The sequence below is a fragment of the Rhipicephalus sanguineus genome, chromosome 2, assembly GCF_013339695.2.
Source record: "Rhipicephalus sanguineus isolate Rsan-2018 chromosome 2, BIME_Rsan_1.4, whole genome shotgun sequence".
NCBI lineage: Eukaryota > Metazoa > Arthropoda > Arachnida > Ixodida > Ixodidae > Rhipicephalus > Rhipicephalus sanguineus.
This window is the reverse complement of record NC_051177.1, coordinates 16,508,942-16,530,611: the sequence shown is the minus strand read 5'-3', so window position 1 is coordinate 16,530,611 and position 21,670 is coordinate 16,508,942. Positions and strand designations below refer to the sequence as shown.

Here is a 21,670-nt window from a genome sequence, read left to right as displayed (position 1 = left end):
GTAGGATGATCTGGAGGTGTTACTTCAGAAATGTTACCGAAGATTATTCAGTAGAGTTTCTAGGCGGCTGCGATCAAATCACCATTGCTCAACGCCAATTATTACGCTCTAAATTATAGAGCGCTGGCAACTGAGATATCAAACGCCGGTAATGCTGCTGGCTTTACTCAGTACGTTCAGGTCGTGTATTGCTAGAATAAATTAGAATTTGACAATAGGATGAGGACTACACAGTAGGAAGTTTCAAGTACGTATACAGTTTACTTCAAGAGAGGAAGATGACAGCGTGCGAAACAAAGGCCATAGAAGCCAAGTGCGCAGTTGCTTTGGTCTTAGTGTAGCTATCAGTTACCACAAAGTGCTTCATAAATGAACATTGTTCAACTTATAAAAAAAGAACTGTAAATATTTGCGGCGTTAAGGGGGGATGGAATCTGGTGAAAGGCAAAGCATGCGCATATGTTTTTACGCATGCGGCGTCATTTCGCGGGGAAATCACTTTACTTAGAGAGTGACAGAGCAGGAAATACTGTCGTTGCGAATCGTGTTATTTCTTACACCTCACTTATCAATTATTTCTGCACTCAAACACAGACACGCACGCAAGCACAAGCATGTACAAGCACGCACGCAAGCCCGCACGCAATGCGCTGGTTTCACTTAGCTGTCAGTTGTCGTCTTCGAAAAACAATTCCATTCCCTGAACGTTAATGACTGCGGTGAAGTTGACAAGTAGAGAAGCAAGAGGGAGACAGTGTGCCTCCCGAGCGAACGGGCATCATCGCACGGGCTCCACGCTTTGCTTGTCTTGTTTCTTCACTGATTAAATAAGTAAGTGCTGTATTGTCCATACCGTCTGTTGCGAATTGTGTGCTCACGCATGCGTATGCGTGTGGTTCAAGTGAAGTTGAACGGCGACTACCAATAGATTTAGGTTTGGAGGTCCCAACACTAAGAGTCCGCGAACCCTCTGTCCCTTTTTGTACTCTCGTCTATATAGTGTTCGTAGAGCGACGATACATTTGTACTCTCCTGGCGCTATTTCGTTCGCCATGCGGTTTACAGGTTAAGCGGCCCCCAAAGTTTTGTGCCTCCTAACCTTGTTTGCACCACGTGCTGTTAGCGCCACATCGCGTGAGTTGTCTCTTATGCAAGCCGTAGCTTTGGCACGCATGCCTCCATCGCAGCAATGTCACGCAGCACAATTCTTATAACTCTCAATTTAGGAACAGATGACTCTGCCGAAATAAATTACTTGTCAACTTTTTGACAATCCGATTACGAGCGCAACGGTGGTCTGTCGATATTCTGCTACGATATTCTGCTTTAAATTCTGCTACGATCAACCTTGGCAATGCGTAAGAGATGGGCACACGCACCATTACAGGTATGAGCACGAAATTATGCGCAAGCAATAGACAAACCGGACCAGTTCGCTCGATCAGCTAACGTGCGCCCAGTCACCGATACATTAAACTGCAGAATGAGAAACACTGCTACGCAATCACATACTCGATCAGTAAAAACAGGCCTTGATGAACTATTTGGCACCTGCAAACACGTTACTCCTAAACAGTTGCGTGAAGCCAATTAAGATGAGCGCGCAGAGGGTGGGGGCTCATGGAAATGAGCGGGGCCAAGTGCAGGGCGCAATCTGTGTGGCCGCCCTCCACAGGAGCCACCCATTTGCATAACTTGAGGGCATTATACAGCATGCGGCCCGCGAATGCACCCTTGGCGCGTTACATACGCCGCACGTTCGCACACGGTGCAGAATGTCCACCACGCATGCACATGCCAAAGCAGCCGCGGCGAGACGACCGTGTTACGACTTGGCCGTTTCTTCGGGAGAGAGCCCGAGCATCTGAACCCACGCACAAGCGGGGAGCGAGGCTCTTCGTCAAAGGCCAAATTTGCAAGTCGCACCACGAATTTGCACTTTGAGGATGAGGCATACCGATGTAAAGAGGGTCGAAGGGATCCCAAGAGCGCCACTAGAGGCGTGCGAAGGGTGAGCTTCGATATCAAAAGAAGAATGTTGAACGTTACTACAAGTGTAACAAACTACCTTCAGATCCCGCTCTTAACCTATTACTGTCTAATGGCGGTCGCCAAGAGTCGCAGCCTCAAGAACTTAACGCTGGCTGAAAGCCCGTGAGTGTTAAGTGTATCAGCGGGTGCTCACAATAAAGCGCAGTAGGGTTCTTATCGCATTTTTATTCTTCGTCTGTGCTGCTATTGCATCACTGAGTTTGCATTTTGACCAATGACTGCTCAAGAATGGAAAGGAAAATGACAGGTGTAACCTTAAGGGACAAGAAGAGAGCAGAGTGGGTCAGGAAAGAAACGGGTGTTAAGGACATCTTAGTCGAAACCAAGAAGAAGGAATGGACATGGGCAGGGCATGTAGCGCGTAGGCAAGATAACCCTTGGTCATTAGGTGCAACTGAATGGATTTCAAGAGAAGGCAAACGCTCGAGGGGAAGACCGAAAGTTATGTGGGCAGATGAGATTAAGAAGCTTGCGGGTGTAACGTGGCAGCAACAAAGGACCAGGTAGATTGGCGGAACATGCATGGGAGAGGCCTTTGCCCTGCAGTGGGCGTAGTCAGGCTGATGATGATGAATGCTCAAGCATGATTTCGTCAGCATACATATCTGCACTTTGAGCTGGGGACCAGCTCAACCTGGTCCGGAGGGCCGAAAGGATGGCGAGGGCCAGCGGCTCCTTAGAATAGGGGCCCGACCAAACGCCGTTGCCTTTTTTTAGAGGCCACGAAGTCTTGAGCAAATAAGCTTTTTTTCTTCTTCTTTTTAAACTAATGCGTGCGTGACAACAGAGCGCCTATGTGCTTTCATCACTGAGCGCTTACTTTCTATTGAGGATAAAAACAACGCTTTTGCTTCCGCTAGGACGAAATCGGAGAGAAAAAGAAACGCTGAACATGGAGCAGAGGTTACGGAGTTATCGACCATGTCCAGTTGTACTAATGCAGTGCATGATGTAATTCCTTACTTTGACTTATGAGACGGTTTCTTATCACCGCACGCGCCTTTCCCGGCGTTTAGGACCTTCACCACCATGCACGTGGATTGACATGGTTCATTTGGGGACCTAGACTGTAGGTAGCGCAATTAAGAGAGTTTTAGTGCCGAGGACCCCAAGCACCCTGCCGCACCCATGGAGAATACAAAGAGCGCAAGGGCTTACGTACGCAAGCCGCTTTGGGGCCCCGGCACTAAATCTTTCTATTTTTGACAAGGAAGGTGAAAGTTTATTGCAGGAAGCACATATATAAGGGTACAATGGAAGGAATGGAAGGAAGGGAAAGAAACAGCGCCTCGTGCCATCACCTTAATCAAGCATTTCTGTCCTGAACACCGCCTAGATACCGAAATTCCTATTTCGTAGGCGAAATCACCAACAATGGCCGAGATTAGCCGACAGGGGGGGGGGGCGCCTCCCCTATTCACCTAAAGGGGGGGGACGCAAAGTCAGCCCCACACATTGACATAATAGGGAGGGGCGGCTGCGGCTCGGGGGGGGGGCGCAATTTCAGCGCCATACATTGAAATAATTGGGAGGGGGCAGCCCCCCCCCCTGAAGGGGAACCCTGCGCACTCCTATGCTCGTACACATGCAAAATCGAAAAAAGTTCGGGGAGGTTTGAACTACGCACGCTACGCCCCTGGCTGTGCGGATGGCCGTAAGATAAAAATATCTTCAACTAGAGGCAAACATTCCAAAGAAGCACAGTATGTAACTGTTGTATAGTGCAAACGTGTTTCCACATGCATAACTAGTCCAAATTTCTCTTATTAAGGTGAAAGCCCTACACGCCTCATCAAACGCGAAAATCGACCGTCAGCGTCTTCGAGATTTGGCGAGACCTGACGATACTTCGCGAGACAGGCGTCGGCGTCAACACGAATGACGCACAGAAATAGTAAGTAATAAAGGTCGCTCAAAAGTCACGTGATACTCAAGTGAATGTGTCTTTGCAGTCAGCGTACCAAGTCACATGACCTCAACGTAACATGACGTCATCCATGACGTCATAGATTGCCAGAGTTGGACGTCATATGATTACGTCATCGCAGGACATGGTCTCTTGGTCAAAGGCGGGTCAATTACGGAGGCTGTGCAAAACCATGTGAGGCACAGAAAGCTTGTAACTCCACCGATCACAGAGGCAGCTTAGAACCACATTAGGTCCAGGAAGCTTTCGGAGGCGGGGGGAGTATCAATACACTGACTGCGAAGGGAAATTTGGCAGATCCCACGCGTTGTGGGAACCGGTTTCATGCGAAGCAGTCAGCGAGTACTTCTATGCTGTACTTTATGACTTTGAGCCAAGAGTTACGAGGTGGATCAACGTATTTTTGTAAGTGTAGTAGCTATGTGCACATCGTGGGCTTACCAGGCACGTCGACAACACTGGCGTTTAAAGGGTAACTTATAGTGCGACGTAACGTCAGCCCTCACATTAGAGTACATATGTCAGTATTATCGAACCTAAGTGCACTTGATGGTTCAATCCACGTGCGTTTCTTTATCACTTTTGCTGTATTCGGTTTTCGGTCACAAAGACTGTCGGCAACGCTCAGCGCGAACCGCGCCTCATTGTTCGAGAACCTTCGCGATCATTGTAGATCGTTTTGTTAAGATTGCGCGCAAGACGCGCACACTCGAGCTTATTCTAGAATTTGCAGGACAGCCAGCGATAACGCTGGAATATTCGACGGCACATGTTTAAATGCCGACGCGCTTCACCGCTTGTCAGTTGATCGACGGACGACGCCCTGTTCGCCGCTGTCTTTGTACAGCGTGTATTGCTGTAGTTCGAGTTCTCATTTTCCGGCCACAAGTTCGGCCAAATAAACAGTTTCATCCTGCAAACGCTGACTGCTGTCTTCGTCGACGTCACGACCACGTGACATCTGGTGGAGGTGCTGCTTCTTCCATGATCCGGACGCCCCCGCGAAGCGCTGACCCAAGCCCAAGCCGCGAGGAGGACGACAGCAAAGAAAACCCGGATCGTCGAACAAGCCGCAGGCAGAAGGGACTGCAGCCAGAGCACGGGCTCCTTCCCGAACAAACCAGGCAGCCCAAGGTCCCAACACCCACCGCAGCGACGATGACCGACCCCGTGCAGCCTGCGCCGATCCTACTCCGGCAGCCCAAGGAGCCGCCAACCTTCCGCGGGTCGTCATTCGAAGACCCGGACACCTGGCTCGAGACTTTCGAAAGGGTCTCAAAATTTAACAACTGGGACTCCGAGGACAAGCTGCGGCACGTTTACTTTTACCTTGAAGACGCAGCAAGGACCTGGTTCGAGAACCGGGAGTCCACTCTTCGAACTTGGGACGCCTTTCGGAGCGCTTTCCTGCAGACGTTTTGCAAGCGTCGTCAGAAAAGAAAGGGCCGCAGCCTTGCTGGAGACACGGGTGCAACTACCAAACGAAAGCGTGGCCATCTTCGCAGAGGAAATGACCCGACTGTTTCGCCACGCTGACGCTGCCATGCCCGAGGACAAGAAAGTCCGCTTCCTCATGCGAGGGGTAAGGCAAGAGCTCTTCGCTGGGCTGATACGGAACCCCCCTCGACGGTCCAAGAATTCGTCTCAGAGGCAACCACGATCGAGAAGACGCTGGAAATGCGTAACCGCCAATATAATCGCCGATTGATTCAAGACAGCCCAGCTGTTCATGCCCTCGGCTCCGACGACCTGCGTGAAACGATCAGAGCGATCGTGCGGGAGGAGCTTCGCAAGCTCTTACCTTCGGCGCAGCCTAAAGTGGACTTGATCGCAGATGTCGTTCGATCAGAAATCCAGCAGTCCCTGGGCACCCTTGAACCGCCACTGCCTCAGCCGCAAGCCATGAGCTATGCTGCTGCAGCCCGACGCAACGCCGCCCCTCCTCGCCCGCGTCAAGACGCCGCGCCGCCGCAGCAGTTCCGACGTCAGGCACCGCCGCCACCACCACCGACGCCATACCGCCCGCCGACAGGACAACCATGCGCCCCTCGAAAGACCGACGTTTGGCGTGCCCCTGACAACCGACCGCTCTGCTATCATTGCGGGGAAGCCGGCCACACATACCGCCGCTGCCAGTACCGACAGATGGGGCTTCGAGGATTCGCCGTCAACGCGCCGCGCCCGCAGCCAGGCGAACGGCCTCGGGACATCGACGACTACCTCACCGGAACACACTGGCAAGAAGGACGACCTTCCCGCTCGCCGTCGCCCGGCCGCTACATGTCTCCGCACCGCCGGCAGTACACTGGCCCAAACCGAGGCCGGTCACCTAGCCCGTATCCGGAAAACTAAGGGCAGCAACCGATGGAGGTGCGGTTGCTGTACGACGAACTGCCGAAGATCCTCCGCCGCCGACGACGACGCCTCAACGAAATCTAAAGAACACGCCGCAAGACGAACGAAGCCCTGACGTCGAAACTTCACGGCCTGAGGAAGAACTGACGACGCCACGTCGAAGCAGCGGAACAAACCGACGCAGCCGTGACCCGACGCCGCGACCCAATTGCAACGCGAGACGACGAACTAGCGACCTCGACGTTCTCATTGACGGCCACAACGTCACCGCTCTCGTCGACACTGGAGCCGACTATTGCGTCATCAGTGGGCCTTTCGCCACGAAGTTGAAGAAAGTTAAGACTGCTTGGGAAGGCCCCGAAATCCGTACCGCTGGAGGCCATCTAATAACGCCGTCTGGAGTCTGCACAGCAAGAGTTACAATCAATAATCGCACGTATTCTGCGAGTTTCGTAATCTTGCAACACTGCTCCAGGGACGTCATACTTGGCATGGATTTCTTAAACCATCATGGCGCCGTCATTGACTTAAGAACCAAGTCGATAACCCTATCGTCGGACAAAACGACACCGCCGGATACGAATCCATGTCACCATGCCCTGAACGTGCTCGAGGATCAAGTTACCATCCCGCCTCGCTCCAGCATCATAATTCCCGTCAGCACCGAAAAAGCTGAAGACATCGAAGGTGTCATCGAGAGCGATCAGCGTTTGCTACTAGACCGCGACATTTGCGTTGCAAGGGGCATTGCTCGATTGCATGAAGTGAAAGGAAGCGTGATGCTAACGAACTTCAGCCAAGAATACAGACACCTGAGCAGGGGCACGACGATTGCATACATCGAAGAAATCTTGGCCGTCAGCGATGCGTTTGCCTTTTCAGATCATGACGAAGCTACGACGACTGCCCCAACACCTGAGCCACCCTTCGACGTAAACCCAAGTCTTCCCGCTCGCCAACAGCAACAGCTTCGATGCCTTCTGCAGAAAAACAAGGACTGTTTCTCGTCGTCATCGCGGGTCCGACAAACCCTCCTTGCTAAGCACCGCATTATAACAGAAGAAAATGCTCGACCACTCCGTCAGAGTCCCTACCGGGTTTCGACACGGGAACGGGAGGCCGTGAAGAAACAGGTGGACGAAATGCTACGCGACGACATCATCCAGCCGTCGAAGAGTCCGTGGGCATCCCCCGTGGTGCTAGTGAAGAAGAAGGATGGGACTCTCCGTTTTTGCGTCGATTATCGTCGCCTGAACAAAGTCACGAAGAAGGACGTGTATCCCCTTCCCCGGATAGACGACACCCTGGATCGATTACACAACGCAAAGTACTTTTCGTCGATGGACCTCAAGACCGGTTACTGGCAAATAGAAGTCGACGAGAGAGACCGAGAAAAGACTGCCTTTATAACGCCAGACGGCCTGTTTGAGTTCAAGGTCATGCCTTTTGTCTTTGCTCGGCACCTGTGACTTTTCAACGGGTTATGGATACAGTACTGGCCGGCTTGAAGTGGCAGACATGTCTCGTGTACTTGGACGACGTCGTTGTGTTTTCCTCAAACTTCGACGAACACCTTCGGCGCCTTGAAGCTGTACTTCAAGCAATCAAGACCTCCGGACTCACTTTGAAGCCTGAAAAGTGCCGCTTCGCGTACGAGGAGCTCTTGTTCTTGGGTCATGTGATCAGCAAGGATGGTGTTCGCCCGGACCCGCGGAAAACAGCTGCCATCGCTGACTTCCCGACGCCCACCGACAAGAAGGCCGTACGCCGTTTTCTCGGCTTGTGCGCCTATTACAGACGTTTCGTCAAGGAATTTTCACGGATCGCCGAGCCACTGACGCAACTCACGAAGGACGACGTCGAATTCAGGTGGGAAACGTCGCAAGTTCAGGCATTTCAAGAATTGAAACGACGCCTGCAGACGCCTCCGATACTTGCGCATTTCGACGAGCACGCCGATACGGAAATCCACACCGACGCAAGCAGCGTAGGACTCGGCGCCGTCCTTGTGCAGAAGACCGACGAATTGGAAAGGGTCATCAGTTATGCTAGCCGGTCGCTATCAAAGGCAGAAATCAACTATTCCACAACAGAAAAGGAGTGTCTGGCCATCATCTGGGCTACATCGAAGTTTCGCCCCTACATCTACGGCCGGCCCTTCAAAGTTGTGAGCGACCACCACGCCTTGTGTTGGCTAGCCAACTTGAAGGACCCTTCAGGTCGCCTCGCACGGTGGAGCTTAAGACTTCAAGAATTCGACTTTACAGTCGTTTACAAGTCCGGAAGAAAACACTCCGTCGCCGACTGCTTGTCTCGTGCCCCCGTCGACGCACCGCCGCAGGACGACCACGATGATGACTGCTTCTTGGGAACCATAAGTGCCGACGACTTCGCTGAACGACAGCAAGCCGACCCGGAACTTGGGGGCCTTGTGGAATACCTCAAGGGCAGGACCACCGTTGTTCCAAAAGTATTCAGGCGGGGATCGGCGTCATTTCTCTTGAAAAACGACGTCCTCGTAAAGAACTTCTCTCCGGCCCGGGCCGACTACCTCATCGTTGTTCCTTCGGCACTGCGACCAGAGGTTCTGCAGGCCCTGCACGACGACCCGACGGCTGGCCACCTCGGCTTTTCCCTCACGCTCGCGAGGATACAGGAAAAATACTACTGGCCACGCCTTCCTGCCGACGTCGCCCACTACGTTAAGACTTGCCGAGATTGCCAGCGACGGAAGACACCGCCGACTAGGCCAGCGGGACTTCTGCAGCCAATCGAACCACCTCACCGGTCGTTCCAGCAAATCGGGATGGACCTACTGGGGCCGTTCCCGACGTCGACTTCCGGCAACAAGTGGATCGTCGTAGCAACTGACTACCTCACCCGTTACGCCGAGACAAAGGCCTTGCCCAAAGGCAGTGCCGCCGAGGTAGCCAAGTTCTTCGTGGAGCACATCGTCTTGCGTCATGGCGCCCCAGAGGTCCTCATAACAGACAGAGGTACCGCCTTTACTGCGGACCTAACTCAGGCGATCTTCAAATACAGCGAGACGAGCCACCGCCGCACCACCGCCTACCACCCACAGACCAGTGGCCTCACAGAGCGTCTAAATAAGACCATCGCCGACATGCTGGCCATGTACGTCGACGATGAGCACAAGACGTGGGACGCCGTCCTTCCGTACGTGACATTCGCTTACAACACGGCCGTCCAAGAAACGACGCAGATGACGCCGTACAAGTTGGTCTACGGAAGAAGCCCGGCGACGACGCTCGACGCCATGCTACCCAACGTCACCGACGAAGACAATCTCGACGCCGCCGCTTACAGCGCGCAGAAGCAGCACGACAGCTCGCCCGCCTGCGGATCAAGAACCAGCAGACGACTGACAGCCGCCGCTACAACCTTCGACGACGCCACATGGAATACCAACCCGGTGACCGTGTATGGGTATGGACGCCAATACGCCGACGGGGACTCAGTGAGAAGCTTCTTCGACGATACTTCGGACCGTACAGGGTACTTCGACGCCTCGGCGCACTCGACTACGAGGTTGTCCCTGACGGCATTACGAACTCTCAGCGGCGCCGTGCACGACCTGAAGTCGTCCATGTCGTGCGCCTCAAACCATATTACGCACGTTAGCGAATCTGAGGACTGTCATTTTGCTTTATTATTGTGCTTTCTTTCTTGTGCTTATTGTTTATATTACTTTGTTGCTTTATTCTTGTTATTTATTGTTGCATGCATTGGCCTGTTCTGTTTAAAGCATGGGGACGATGCTTTTTCAGAGGGGGGCATTGCCACGTGCGTTTCTTTATCACTTTTGCTGTATTCGGTTTTCGGTCACAAAGACTATCGGCAACGCTCAGCGCGAACCGCGCCTCATTGTTCGAGAACCTTCGCGATCATTGTAGATCGTTTTGTTAAGATTGCGCGCAAGACGCGCACACTCGAGCTTATTCTAGAATTTGCAGGACAGCCAGCGATAACGCTGGAATATTCGACGGCACATGTTTAAATGCCGACGCGCTTCACCGCTTGTCAGTTGATCGACGGACGACGCCCTGTTCGCCGCTGTCTTTGTACAGCGTGTATTGCTGTAGTTCGAGTTCTCATTTTCCGGCCCCAAGTTCGGCCAAATAAACAGTTTCATCCTGCAAACGCTGACTGCTGTCTTCGTCGACGTCACGACCACGTGACAATAACATATGTAAATTTCGTCAATGTAGACCTGGCATGGCTCTGTGGTAGAATACCCGATTGGCACGCAGAATGCTTGGGTTCGATTCTTGCTGGGATCCTAATTTTTATTCTTTCCATTCGTCGGGTCAACGCTGCCGATGTCGGTGTCTGTTAACGCTCTCTCCTTTAAATTACCAATGTCTGTTCTCGCTGTTCCTGGGTAGGTATAAACTGTCAATCACCTGTGGTGCATACCCGTACACCACGGCAAATTATTTTGACGAGGACGAAATTAAAAAATGCTTACACCACAAAATTCAACAGTCTTCCTCCTTTGGACCCCGGCACACACCGAAGTCCCGCTTGTGGGCAACGAGGCGGCCCACGCCGCGGCTCGAGGTCTCACTCGCCGAGCCGCGGCACATTCCGTGGCCACCGCCTCCGCTCCCGAGAACGGGGCTTCTGATCTGCCGGATCGAGACACTTCGACAGACACGCAGCAACAACACGGACCACAATGGTCGTGGGGTGATCGTCTCATCACGTTCCGAGATATTACCCAACACTACAGACTGGAAAGGCGTAAGTTCCCGCCACCGCACGACAAATTAAACAGGCACGATGCTGTAAGTTATCGCTTACTACAAACCCACTCTTACCCCAGCCCGGTCGTCTTACGCCACTGCTACCCGCACTTATACACTACCGATCTATGTAAAACATGCGGGCACAGAGCAACGCTGCGCCACATGCTCTGGGAATGCGCCGGCAACAACAGTCGCGAAACGCCCGCCGTTCGCGATGCGCCTATGGCTGCTGCCAATACCAGGCAACAGGAAGCCTCGAGCTCACTCGTTCCCGCCGCCGTCCCGGCTGCGGGAGCCGCGGGGGACCTTCTCCGTCGGCGACGCCGCCGCTGGGAGGCGGCGCTCAGAAGCTCGGAGCTCAACGACCAGCTCTGGGCCGTCCGGCAGGCCGAAGATGCCGCCCGAGTTCAGGGACTCAGCGCCGCCATCTGAGGCCACCAAGACCAAACTGCCGGCCAAGTGCTAATAAAGTTTCTTCTCTCTCTCTTACGTGGTCAATGCGGAGTGCCCCCTTACAGGTTGCCTCTCAATTACATTCCGCTTTTGACGCATAAACTTGCAGAACATAATGTTTGAACGCAAAATAAGCCAATAACATCAACCGATAGACATCGCGTAAGTAGTCACTTTTTCACAATTCATGGTGATAGAATAAAATTGGTCGAGTCCAACGCGTCTATTATATTAAGCCCTGTACGTCTGAATCCGCACACGAAAATCCATCGCACGTATTTTAGATGTTCTGAAGATGTCCCAATGAAGACGTCCAGCAGACGATCGCTGTATCCTCCCTTGCGCTATTACAGAATCGACGCGAGAATGTTTGCAAGCCCACCCATATCGGGACTCTTCACTGTGCATCCGCAGTGTATTTTTAGTGCAATACAACACCAGTCAGGCGACAGGACGGGTGTTGTTGTTTGGAGCTAAAAAAGCACTATAGGTTGACACCAACGAGCCCGCCAACGCACCGTTCTGAGTGCGGTTTCGAATAAAACAATACATGCTTCTACTGCGTTCTTTTTGACGGCAACGGTTTCTTTTTGTTTGCGCATGTCTTGCTAGTGGTGCGGTCACTGCGATAGACATTAAAAACAACAGGGTACCTTCATGTGCCGACAGTGAATTGCGCGTGCTACTACTTGCGTCTAACAAGTGTTACATGCTGCGCACAACTTCTTCGAGTTTTGTCGAAGCACAATTTCTGTTTTTTTTACGAGGCCAATAAAGGTCAATATTGCAATATCATGCATCTGCGTCCGCTCCGGCTTTTTTTTTTTTTTTCTTTCAAGTCTGGCATCTGAGTTCCCGGCGGATCACCGGGACACTTCGCTTTCCGTATGGGGCGCCTACGAGTAAACAAACAAATTGCAGCAGGACATCCCATCGCACCCACTTGCAAAGTAGGAGTAACGGCCAGTTCAGACCTTGGTTCCATTCGTATCCTGTCGTAAAAGCAGGGCCAAAATAAATAAAGGAAATTATGTCATAAATGCAGACATAAGCGAAGTACGCCGTTTTCTTTTCCCCAATCATTTTTCGGTGCAGCCTTTCCTGTTGCGCGCGACATTTTTCTCCCTCGACGGAGCGCACTTTGGCGGACGAAAAAGAGAGCGAACGGATGAGAGTATCTGTGTTCGGGGGCCTCGGTGTAGCGCGCAGCGGACTTCTCCCATTTATGGTCGTCACCCCGATGGGCCGAGGCAGCGGCTGTGCTTACCTGTACAGTCGAATATTTCGGGAAGAGGTGTCAAGACGAACGATGGCCCGAGGCATCGATTATTCACGAGCGAGCGAGGTGAAGCGAGGCCTATCGGTGCCGATAAGGCCGCTCGTTGGGTGCGGAAGAACGTGCGTCTTCGGCGACCGAGCGGACATCCTGTTCGAAACACCGTTTTATTACTGCAGCCCTAGCTGGTGCGGCCTTGCGCGATATACGAAAGCGTGACACACAGAATGGCCACGACAAACTGGGCGGAAAATAAATCTAGTCAGCGTGCGTCATGCACTACCAGCTAGTTTTAAATTGTTTCCTGAGCGAGCGACGCGCGCTTAGGTGTGAGAAAAAACGAATCCTGTTTGAAAGCGAATCTTGTAAGCCTGGCTCGGGTGTTCTTTGCTCGCACACTTCCTGGAGACGTCCAAGATTGCGCTGGTTTCTCGCAGCACTGAACCGAGTGAACGTAGCCGCTCCATTCGTCACGGTAAGCATAAAAATGACGGCATAAATTAAATGGCAAAGAACGCTGGGCCGAAGCTGCGGAGCCGCTAAGCCTTCACTGTACGTGCCACTCGCCGAAACAGACAGAACCGAAAATATGCGAGGTCAGCTCCTTAGATACCGGTTGGTTCCGTATCGGGATTTGTCAGCTCACCGAGACACATGCCAGTCACGCATAGTCCCTGTGTATGCAGTCATATCTTCAGTAAAACCGAGTCGCTCCTTACGTCACTGCGCTCCGTTTACAGCCTTATTTTTCCTGTCAGTGATTCCGGAAACCGTACTTAGGTCCCAACGAGTCGGTCACGTGATTTTCCTCTACACGGCCTTAAAAAAAACATTTTCTCTCGTGTTGTGAAGAAGTAACGTAATATATATATATATATATATATATATATATATATATATATATATATATATATATATATATATATATATATATATAATTTTGTGTATCTTTTTTCTCTGTTGCAGCCCCACAGAGCCCACAATAGACTGTGCAAAGTTCCTACATCGCGAAGTTGCAGACAATAGTCGTGAGAGATAAGCTCAACGTGTAGGCCTGTTCTTATCTAACAATGACCGACTGCAATACGAAACAAAACTAAAAAAAAGAACATCCAAGTAATTTGCACTCTCTACAAACCCTATAGTTTAGAGAAATAAATAAATAAATCTTCTAAGCGTGCTAGAGGATGTGGCTAATTCGCTATTAACATCGCTAGGAGCCTCGAAAAATTGGTTCTTTTGCGTATGTTTCCTGCTGGCGATGTGCGAGCTTCCACTTGTCCTGGCGACAGGTTTGGTAGAAAACGTCGCAAGGAATCACTCCAATAAATGTTAGCTGATCATTGCAGGTTCCCAGTCACCATGGCAGTATTGAGCTGCAGTCTGTTGTAAGCGCTAAGTAGGGTGTTGTGTTGTGTGCTGCACCCTGCGACGGGGCCAGAAATCGACAACTGTGAACTTGGCTTCCATGAAGGTCTGAAAGAAGCTGCGCTGCTTGTTCGAGTGATCCCAAAACTGATTTCCCGCTGTTTCACTCACACTACACGTTCCCCCCCACGGTGGTCAAGTGGTTATGGCGCTCGAATGCCGACCCGAAGGTCACGGGATCGAATCCCGGCCGCGGTGGCTCCATTTTCAATGGAGGCGAAAATGTCTGAGGCCCATGTAGTTAGATTTAAGAGCGCGTTAAAGAATCCGAGATGGTCTAAATTTCCGGAGCCCTCCACTACGGCGTCTCTCATAATCATATGGTGGTGTTGGGACGTTAAACCCCATATGTTATTATTGTTACACTATACGTTAGCAAAATATCTCACTCACTTGTCTTTTTTATTATTAGTTTTTATGGCACCCGCTGTGGTGACTGGGTGGCTAATCACGAGTGGAATTCGCGGTAGCCGCACTTCGATGCGAGCGATTTGCGAAAACGCTCGCGTACTTAGGCTGAGGCATGCCCCGTTAAAGAACCCCATAAGTGGCCACTTCCGCTACGGCCTGCCTCATAATCAGACCTCGGTATCAGATACGCAAAACCCCAATGTTTAAGTTGTTTTATTTTTGAAGCGAAGCTTTTATAACTCAGTGGCGCGATTTTGTACGCGTTCTTAAAACGAACAGAGGCGCTTTGTTCTATCCAGCCGCACGCGAACGGTCAATGTGAACCGTGACAGACGTCACGGTCCTACATTGACCAATCGCGTGCGGCTGGATAGAACGGACCAGCTCCGTTCGTTTTAAGAACGCGTCGCGCCACAGATTTCGGTGGCATTGTACGCGAAAATCCCGGCGACCGTTCCGAAATGCGGCCCTCGAAGGTCGCATGCTTATTTGTACGCGAAGTGTTGCAATAATTGATGCTCGATCGTGGGCCATTTCTTATATCCGTTCTTTTATCGAGGTCGCTTGTCGTTTCACTGTTTCCCGGATACGAAGGCATGAGCGTCGTTGTTGCACGACGTGTTTTAGCAGAACTCGTTGTTGGGCTAGTTGGTGCATTGCATCAAGGAATTAAACCAGCCGAAAACAGAAGAACACAGGAAACGTTTCCTGTCTCCTTCACCGTTTCCTGTGTTCGTCTGTTGTCGGCTGGTTTAATTCCTTGACGACGTGTTTCTCTGCTAAGCACGTGGATGAAGGTCAATTCTCGGCATGGAGGAGGGAAACAGTTGGGAGGGAGCATTGCGACTGAAAGATAGAATGAAAAAGATGTAGTAGCTTCGTTCGCCCCTATTTTCGCGACTGGATAAGCGCTCCAGCATTTGTTTTTGGTTACGAGGTGTATTGCTCTGGGGCAATGCCAGTATGCGTGGGGGTAGAGTCGGTATAGAACCGCGCACGTAGGTTGCGCTTACCTTCGTATGCTACAGATTATAAGGCTGGTCTATCGCGTCTCCAGTGCTGATTTTCTTTTACGTCGAAAGCTTCCTTGGTGCGGCTGCTGCTGAGTTGGTGAGTATCTAGCATATATGTTTATGTTACACATAGGAAAGCCCTACGTGGCCGAATGCAAGTGCCAGCGATCGGGCTTGCGTAACAGTTGTACGCTGGCCGAAAAAAAATGGAGCGAGCTCAACTCTGCTCTGCGTGACAAAAAAATTATACATACTACTCGAACAAATAGTGTATCAATGTATTATTGTTACGAGAGGAACTTATACTGACTTCATCTTTTCCATCCACGATTTGTGAGCTGCATCAATTCCCAGTCCAAGTTACGGCGCAGAGACTGACCAAAATTTGAGTGTACCGAGAGAGGGAGAAATAAAAAGCTTTTAATTTTCTAAACCAATGTCCGGGTCCGAGCGCTAGGATGAGGTTTCACCGACCTCCTCCAAGACGGTGAGTGAATAGTGAAGCAGATGAGTTTCCCGCGAAGAAGTTGCTTTGCCTAGGTTCGCAACCCATGTAAGTATGTCCGAGCAAAATCGATGGCGTCGAGGTGTCTTGGTTCTGGGACAATGCCAGTATGCGTGCGGGTAGAGTCGGTATGGAATCGCGCACGTGGGTGGTCTCACCTTACTGTAAAAGCGGTGTAATGAGGAAGACTGAAGCTAGCGGATCACCACCAGCAGTGCTTGTCTCCCGTGCCTTACCTGAACAGCCGGCCATAGCGATGGTCAGCATACAACCAAATAGGCGCCTTTTCAAATGATGGAGTGAGCTGCGTTTTCAATATATCCTTCTTCTGCAGTAGTAACATTCAATAAACATTTTCTGAATTCAAACACAGCTGGGCAGCCACGACTTGGCGTTTTCTGCTTGATTTAACACGTTGCGTAAGACGTTTTATAAGCGGTCAGTGTGCATTGCGCAAAACTGATTTTTAAAGCAAGACGTTCCACGAAAACTAACTCCTAAGAGTGAGTTTCCTCGCACACATTCCTGCTGTTTGACATAAAATCAGACCTTGTAAGGCTCCGACCAAGAATTTCGGAGGTTACCTTCTATGGACGTTTCGTGCTACTGTGGGAACGGCTTCGCGCTGAAGGGTCGTCCTAAATTTCATGACTTGGCTCTCTAGATATCTCATGCTCAGGCAGTGAAAAATTAAGAGCATGTGGTAGCCATCGCTGTAAATTAAATGTGTATAACAATGCACTTAAAATAAATCTGAAATCAAAAATTCTTCAACAAAAATCTGAAAAAGTTTCGCAACAACTCATCCACGCTCACCGAACGTTCGGCTGTATCTGAGAAGAATTTAACGAAGTGCAGAAAAAAAAAGCAAATGATTAGGTAACAGTGCAACTCTAATCTCTTGAAGGACAACTTAAAGGCGACCCCGCCAATCCTAACAAACTTAAAAAGAACTCGAGGAGGTTCATGACAAATGTAAACGAAATCAATGAGTGTCGAGAAAAAGCCAGCAAAAGTCTATGTAATACCAAGAAAGTCTGACTGAAAACAAACGAATCTAAAAAGGCCTACGGAGAAAGTAACTTCCATGTTTGTCCCCGCAGTAGAAGAAATGACAATTATATTATTTTTAGGCGAATGACGTCGGACACCAGCAGCCAGCACATCACTTCAACCGCATCACTGCATTGGCGAAGTCACTCGTAGGGAAGCCACCAGCAAAAAGAGAGGCCGAATGGATCCGTTGAGCAAAAAAAGTACGTCCCTGCAGGCCAAATACAAAAGCACATGCAATGTCTCGAGGCAGCAAGTCCTGAACGTGAGCTTCACCGCAGAGCACCAGCTGTTGCATATACGCCACTGATCTTGCGCCGTAGCGCCTATTCACGCGTAGCTGTCGTGCACGCTGCCATTGGTCAAGAAGGCCTGTGGAACTGGCATTCGCAATGCACGACGCATACGCCGATCAAATGCCGGTTGCTTTGTTTCAGGCTAGAACAGCTAGCATTTGCACAGGCACAGGCAATACGGCAACTGCTGCGAAAACGCTCGAAGGGGCGGTAAACCTGCTTGGTCCCTGTTGCATCAGTGAAAGAACCTGTACAATAAGTATAGATCAAAGTACGAAGTAAACACCCGCAGTCACAGCACCTCGGCCACAGCTACGGAGCTGGCGGCAGTACGGAGAGCTCTTCTGTTTGTTATAGATCAGAGACCCGATTGACAATTGAGAGATATGACACAAGGTCGCAAAAGTCCTATCTGCTTCCTGAAGTCTACCGGACTTCACGAACGTGTGCGAGCTACTAGTGCGGGTTCGTGTTCACTAACTGTCCATCTTTTCTACTCTATCTGATTCATTATTCCCCCTTTCTCCTCCCTGCGTGTAGAGTAGCCAACCGAGCACGTGCTTGGTTAGCCTCCTTTACCCTTGCTTTCACGAGCGGCACTAAAATCTCTCAAGTCAATGCGCGCGCAAGTCCTGGACATTAGGCGCCTAGACGAAACCCTTATGCCTTCGCCAAAGACGACTCGAAGGCGAAAGCCATCTTCTTTTCAGTCAGTGTATTGGTCCTCCCCAGCCCCAATCAGAAAGATTTCTGCTCCTAACGTGGTTTTGCGCTGCCTCCAGGATCGACCCACCTTCGACCAAGCGACTGTGATGTGATGACGTCATCATGTGGAGTTACGGTGACGTCAGAGTAACGTCGTGATGACGTCATTACGTGATGATTCTTTGCGTCACTCGTGTTGTTCGCCGACAACGGTCACTTTTCGAGTTTGATTATGCGTATGAGGCTTTAGCCTTAATAATGCTCACGAACTTCACCACAGCGTTGTACATTAGTGCTTAAACAGCTCAATGTGCTACTCAAGGCAATGCTCGTGCTGACTCTGCTGCCAGAGCAGCCCATGAAGATACAGCAGAGACAGTTGTTATAATCTTCTCAAGAAAACATGCCGCGATTCTGGCGTATGAGTTCGCTCGGAATCAGCAGCGTTCTCTATGGTGTGACGCAAGCAACCAGTGCGGACAACTGAACAATAATAGCCATACCCTGTAGCTTTGATTTGGCGCGAGTTTTAAGCAGGCAAGATAATAGTTGGGGTTTATCGTCCCAAAACCCCGATATGATAACGATGTACGCCGTAGTGGAGGGCTCCGGAAATTTCGACCACCCGAGGTTCTTCAACGTGCACCTAAATCTAGGTATACACGGACCTCAAGCATTTTCGCCTCCCTCGAAAATGCGGCCGCCGCGGCAGCGATTCGATCCCGCGACAAGCGGGCAAGATGAAAGATGTATTCATTGGATCAGACTGGACGTAGCCCACATGAACTACATTAAGTATAAAAGTTGACAAGTAATAATAATTTATGTGATTTTGCATGCCAAAACCACGATATGATTATGAGGCACGCCGTATAGTGGGTGACTCCGTATCAACTTCGACCACCAGGGATTTTTCAACATGCGCCTAAATCTAAGCGCACGGGTGGTGTTGTATACCGCCCCCATCGAAATGCAACCGCCATGGCCGGAAATCGAACCCGAGAACAACTGTCTTTTAGCAATAACCTCATGGTCCGTATTACATGTTGATCAGTAGCCGCTATAGGAAGATTGTAGAACAATACCGATGTATTACATATTCCGTGCAAGAGGCCTGTGCATCATTTTGGGAGGATGAGCCGAACATATTTACAACGTTAACGTCTCATAATCCGCCACGTTGAAATTAAACTTTTTTACGACCTTTTATTACGTCACTGACAGCTTTCCACGCGAGATTTGATTTTCCCGTGATAGAAAAAGAAAATCAGGAGCCCTTCCTCTATCGGGGAAACGTTCTCCACACACCTCCTCTCCACTCCCCCTCTCCACTACCCCTCTCCCCTTTCCCCCTTTCTACTTACCCTCTCTCTTTTCCCTCCCCTCTCCCATACCCCTCTCTCCTCCCCCTTTCCACTCTTCCTCTGAAACGCGGGCTAGACATGCCGAAATTCTCTCCTGCGCAACGCCGCGATGAGCACCAGCGCATGCGCGTCCCCTCCCCCTCTCTCTCCTCTCCTACGCTGCCCCCCTCTCGCACACCTGTCGACTGCGTTCCCCGCTCGCCCTGTGAGAATTAACGGCCAGGCTAGAGGGATGACAAGACGCGCGTAGCGTTCCTCTTCGCGTTCCACGACGCGAGGTCGGTAGCATGCCCAACGAACGCCAACGAAACGCGATCGTGCAAGTGCTCCGGCTTCGCATCGCCTCATGGTCCCCTTTAGCGGGAAATGGTGTAATTTTTCTTCCTTTCTTTCTTTACCCATCACTGTGGTCTAGTGGTTATGGCGCTCGACCGCTGACCCGAATGTCGCGGGATCGAATCCCGGCCATGGTGCCCCCATTTTCGATGGAGGCGAAAATGCTTATATTGTGGCTTTTAATCATATCGAGGTTTTGGGACGTTAAAACCAGAACAATTATTATTAACAGCGAAGCTGTTCTTGGTCGAGCCTTTCACATGTCCGGGACCCGTGGTAACGCTTGTGGGCATCATAAACGGGTATGCGCCACAGACATTGGGTAAACCCCACTACTCACCACTGGTCCATTAAAAATGAAGGCAACAGTTGGCCCAACAAACGGGTATGCGCCACAGAAATCTGTGCGGCCTATGAGAAAACTATCAACGTCATAAACGCGTATGTGACACAGAAATTGGTTAAATCCCACTACACAACTTCCAATAAAAAGGAAGAAGGCAACAGTTAGCCCAACAATGGTGTGAGCGTTATCACAGTCACAACACTGTCACGCGATACTTTGTGGTTATAAAGGGTGGCGGCTATACTACCAGCTCAAAGCTTAACAAACAGTGTTTAACAAAGAGCAACGATACAGCATATCGGAGCATCTTAAGCAAAGGCTTCTTTGTACACCTGTGCGCAAGAGTGGTATGGTCAAGACGCAATAAAACTACACTTCCACCTCAACGTTTAACAAGGAGTGTTAATAAAGAGCAGTGATAAAGCGTATCTGAAAGACTTGCAAAACATAGAAATGCGTTAGTGTGACGAAGGGATCCGTGTCCGCGAAGCAGAGCTGGTTGAACTTCTTTTTCTTTTTCGCATTGCGCAACACTCCTCCCTAACGTAAGCGCTCAGTTTTTTTATAGGTAGTGACCTTCCCAGAAACCACTGTTCTAGGACTGAATCAGCATGGCATCTTTCATGTTATTTCCAGCGTTCGTCAACCTCCAGGGCGGCCCAACGAAAGGACCATCACGCGATCATGGAAACGTGGGTTGGGAATTTTCTCCAAGTCGGAATTTTCCTAAAATGTGCAATTCGTGATATAAACCTTACGCGTTGTCCAGCACATCGCTTTTAGTCCGCCAACACGAAGTACTTCAATGAAACGCCCATGGCAAGTGCACTGCTTCCCAAATGTTTTTTCGCATCGTCGGCATTCGTACGCTACAGCCCAGTTCACATTGGCCAAGCATGGGCGGGCGGCCTAGTGCTCAAGGCACTCGGACGGGGGTTTCAAACGCCAGCCCCCGAAAAGAAAATTTCTTTGCTTCTGTTGAATTCTTTGGTGCGCGACAGCTGTGGGTGAGGAGGGTTTTTTTGAACACCAGTTTCACAGGTCAGTCAGTAGAAGCTTCGCTGGAAAAAGAACTTGGTGATGTAACATTCCCGTTTGGCGCGTTTAATATCCGATTTTATTTCTCTCATATTTGAACGACCGAAACTCGCCTTCACTTGTGCTTCTCAGAAACTTTGTAAAAGCCTGTCGCGACGTCTATTTCTATTACAGAGGTCAGGCGTCCAAGGCTTTTCACCATTTCTGTGTTTCTTGAGCTCGACGAGTGCAAAACATGTGTTGTATAAGAACTCGACGTCCTTATACAAGGGAAGCTTTCTGAAATAATGCGGCGAAAAATGCTGTGAAACAACAACCGCAGAGACGGGCGATTGAGCGGCCA

At 50.5% G+C, this 21,670-nt stretch overlaps 1 protein-coding gene across 1 annotated transcript in view; it reads right to left on the bottom strand.

Annotated features, from left to right (window-relative positions):
* The window catches only part of LOC119381058 (gamma-aminobutyric acid type B receptor subunit 2), a 271,571-nt gene that overhangs the window by 139,863 nt on the left and 110,038 nt on the right, over nt 1-21,670 (bottom strand). The gene's annotated exons all lie outside the window — the stretch shown is intronic.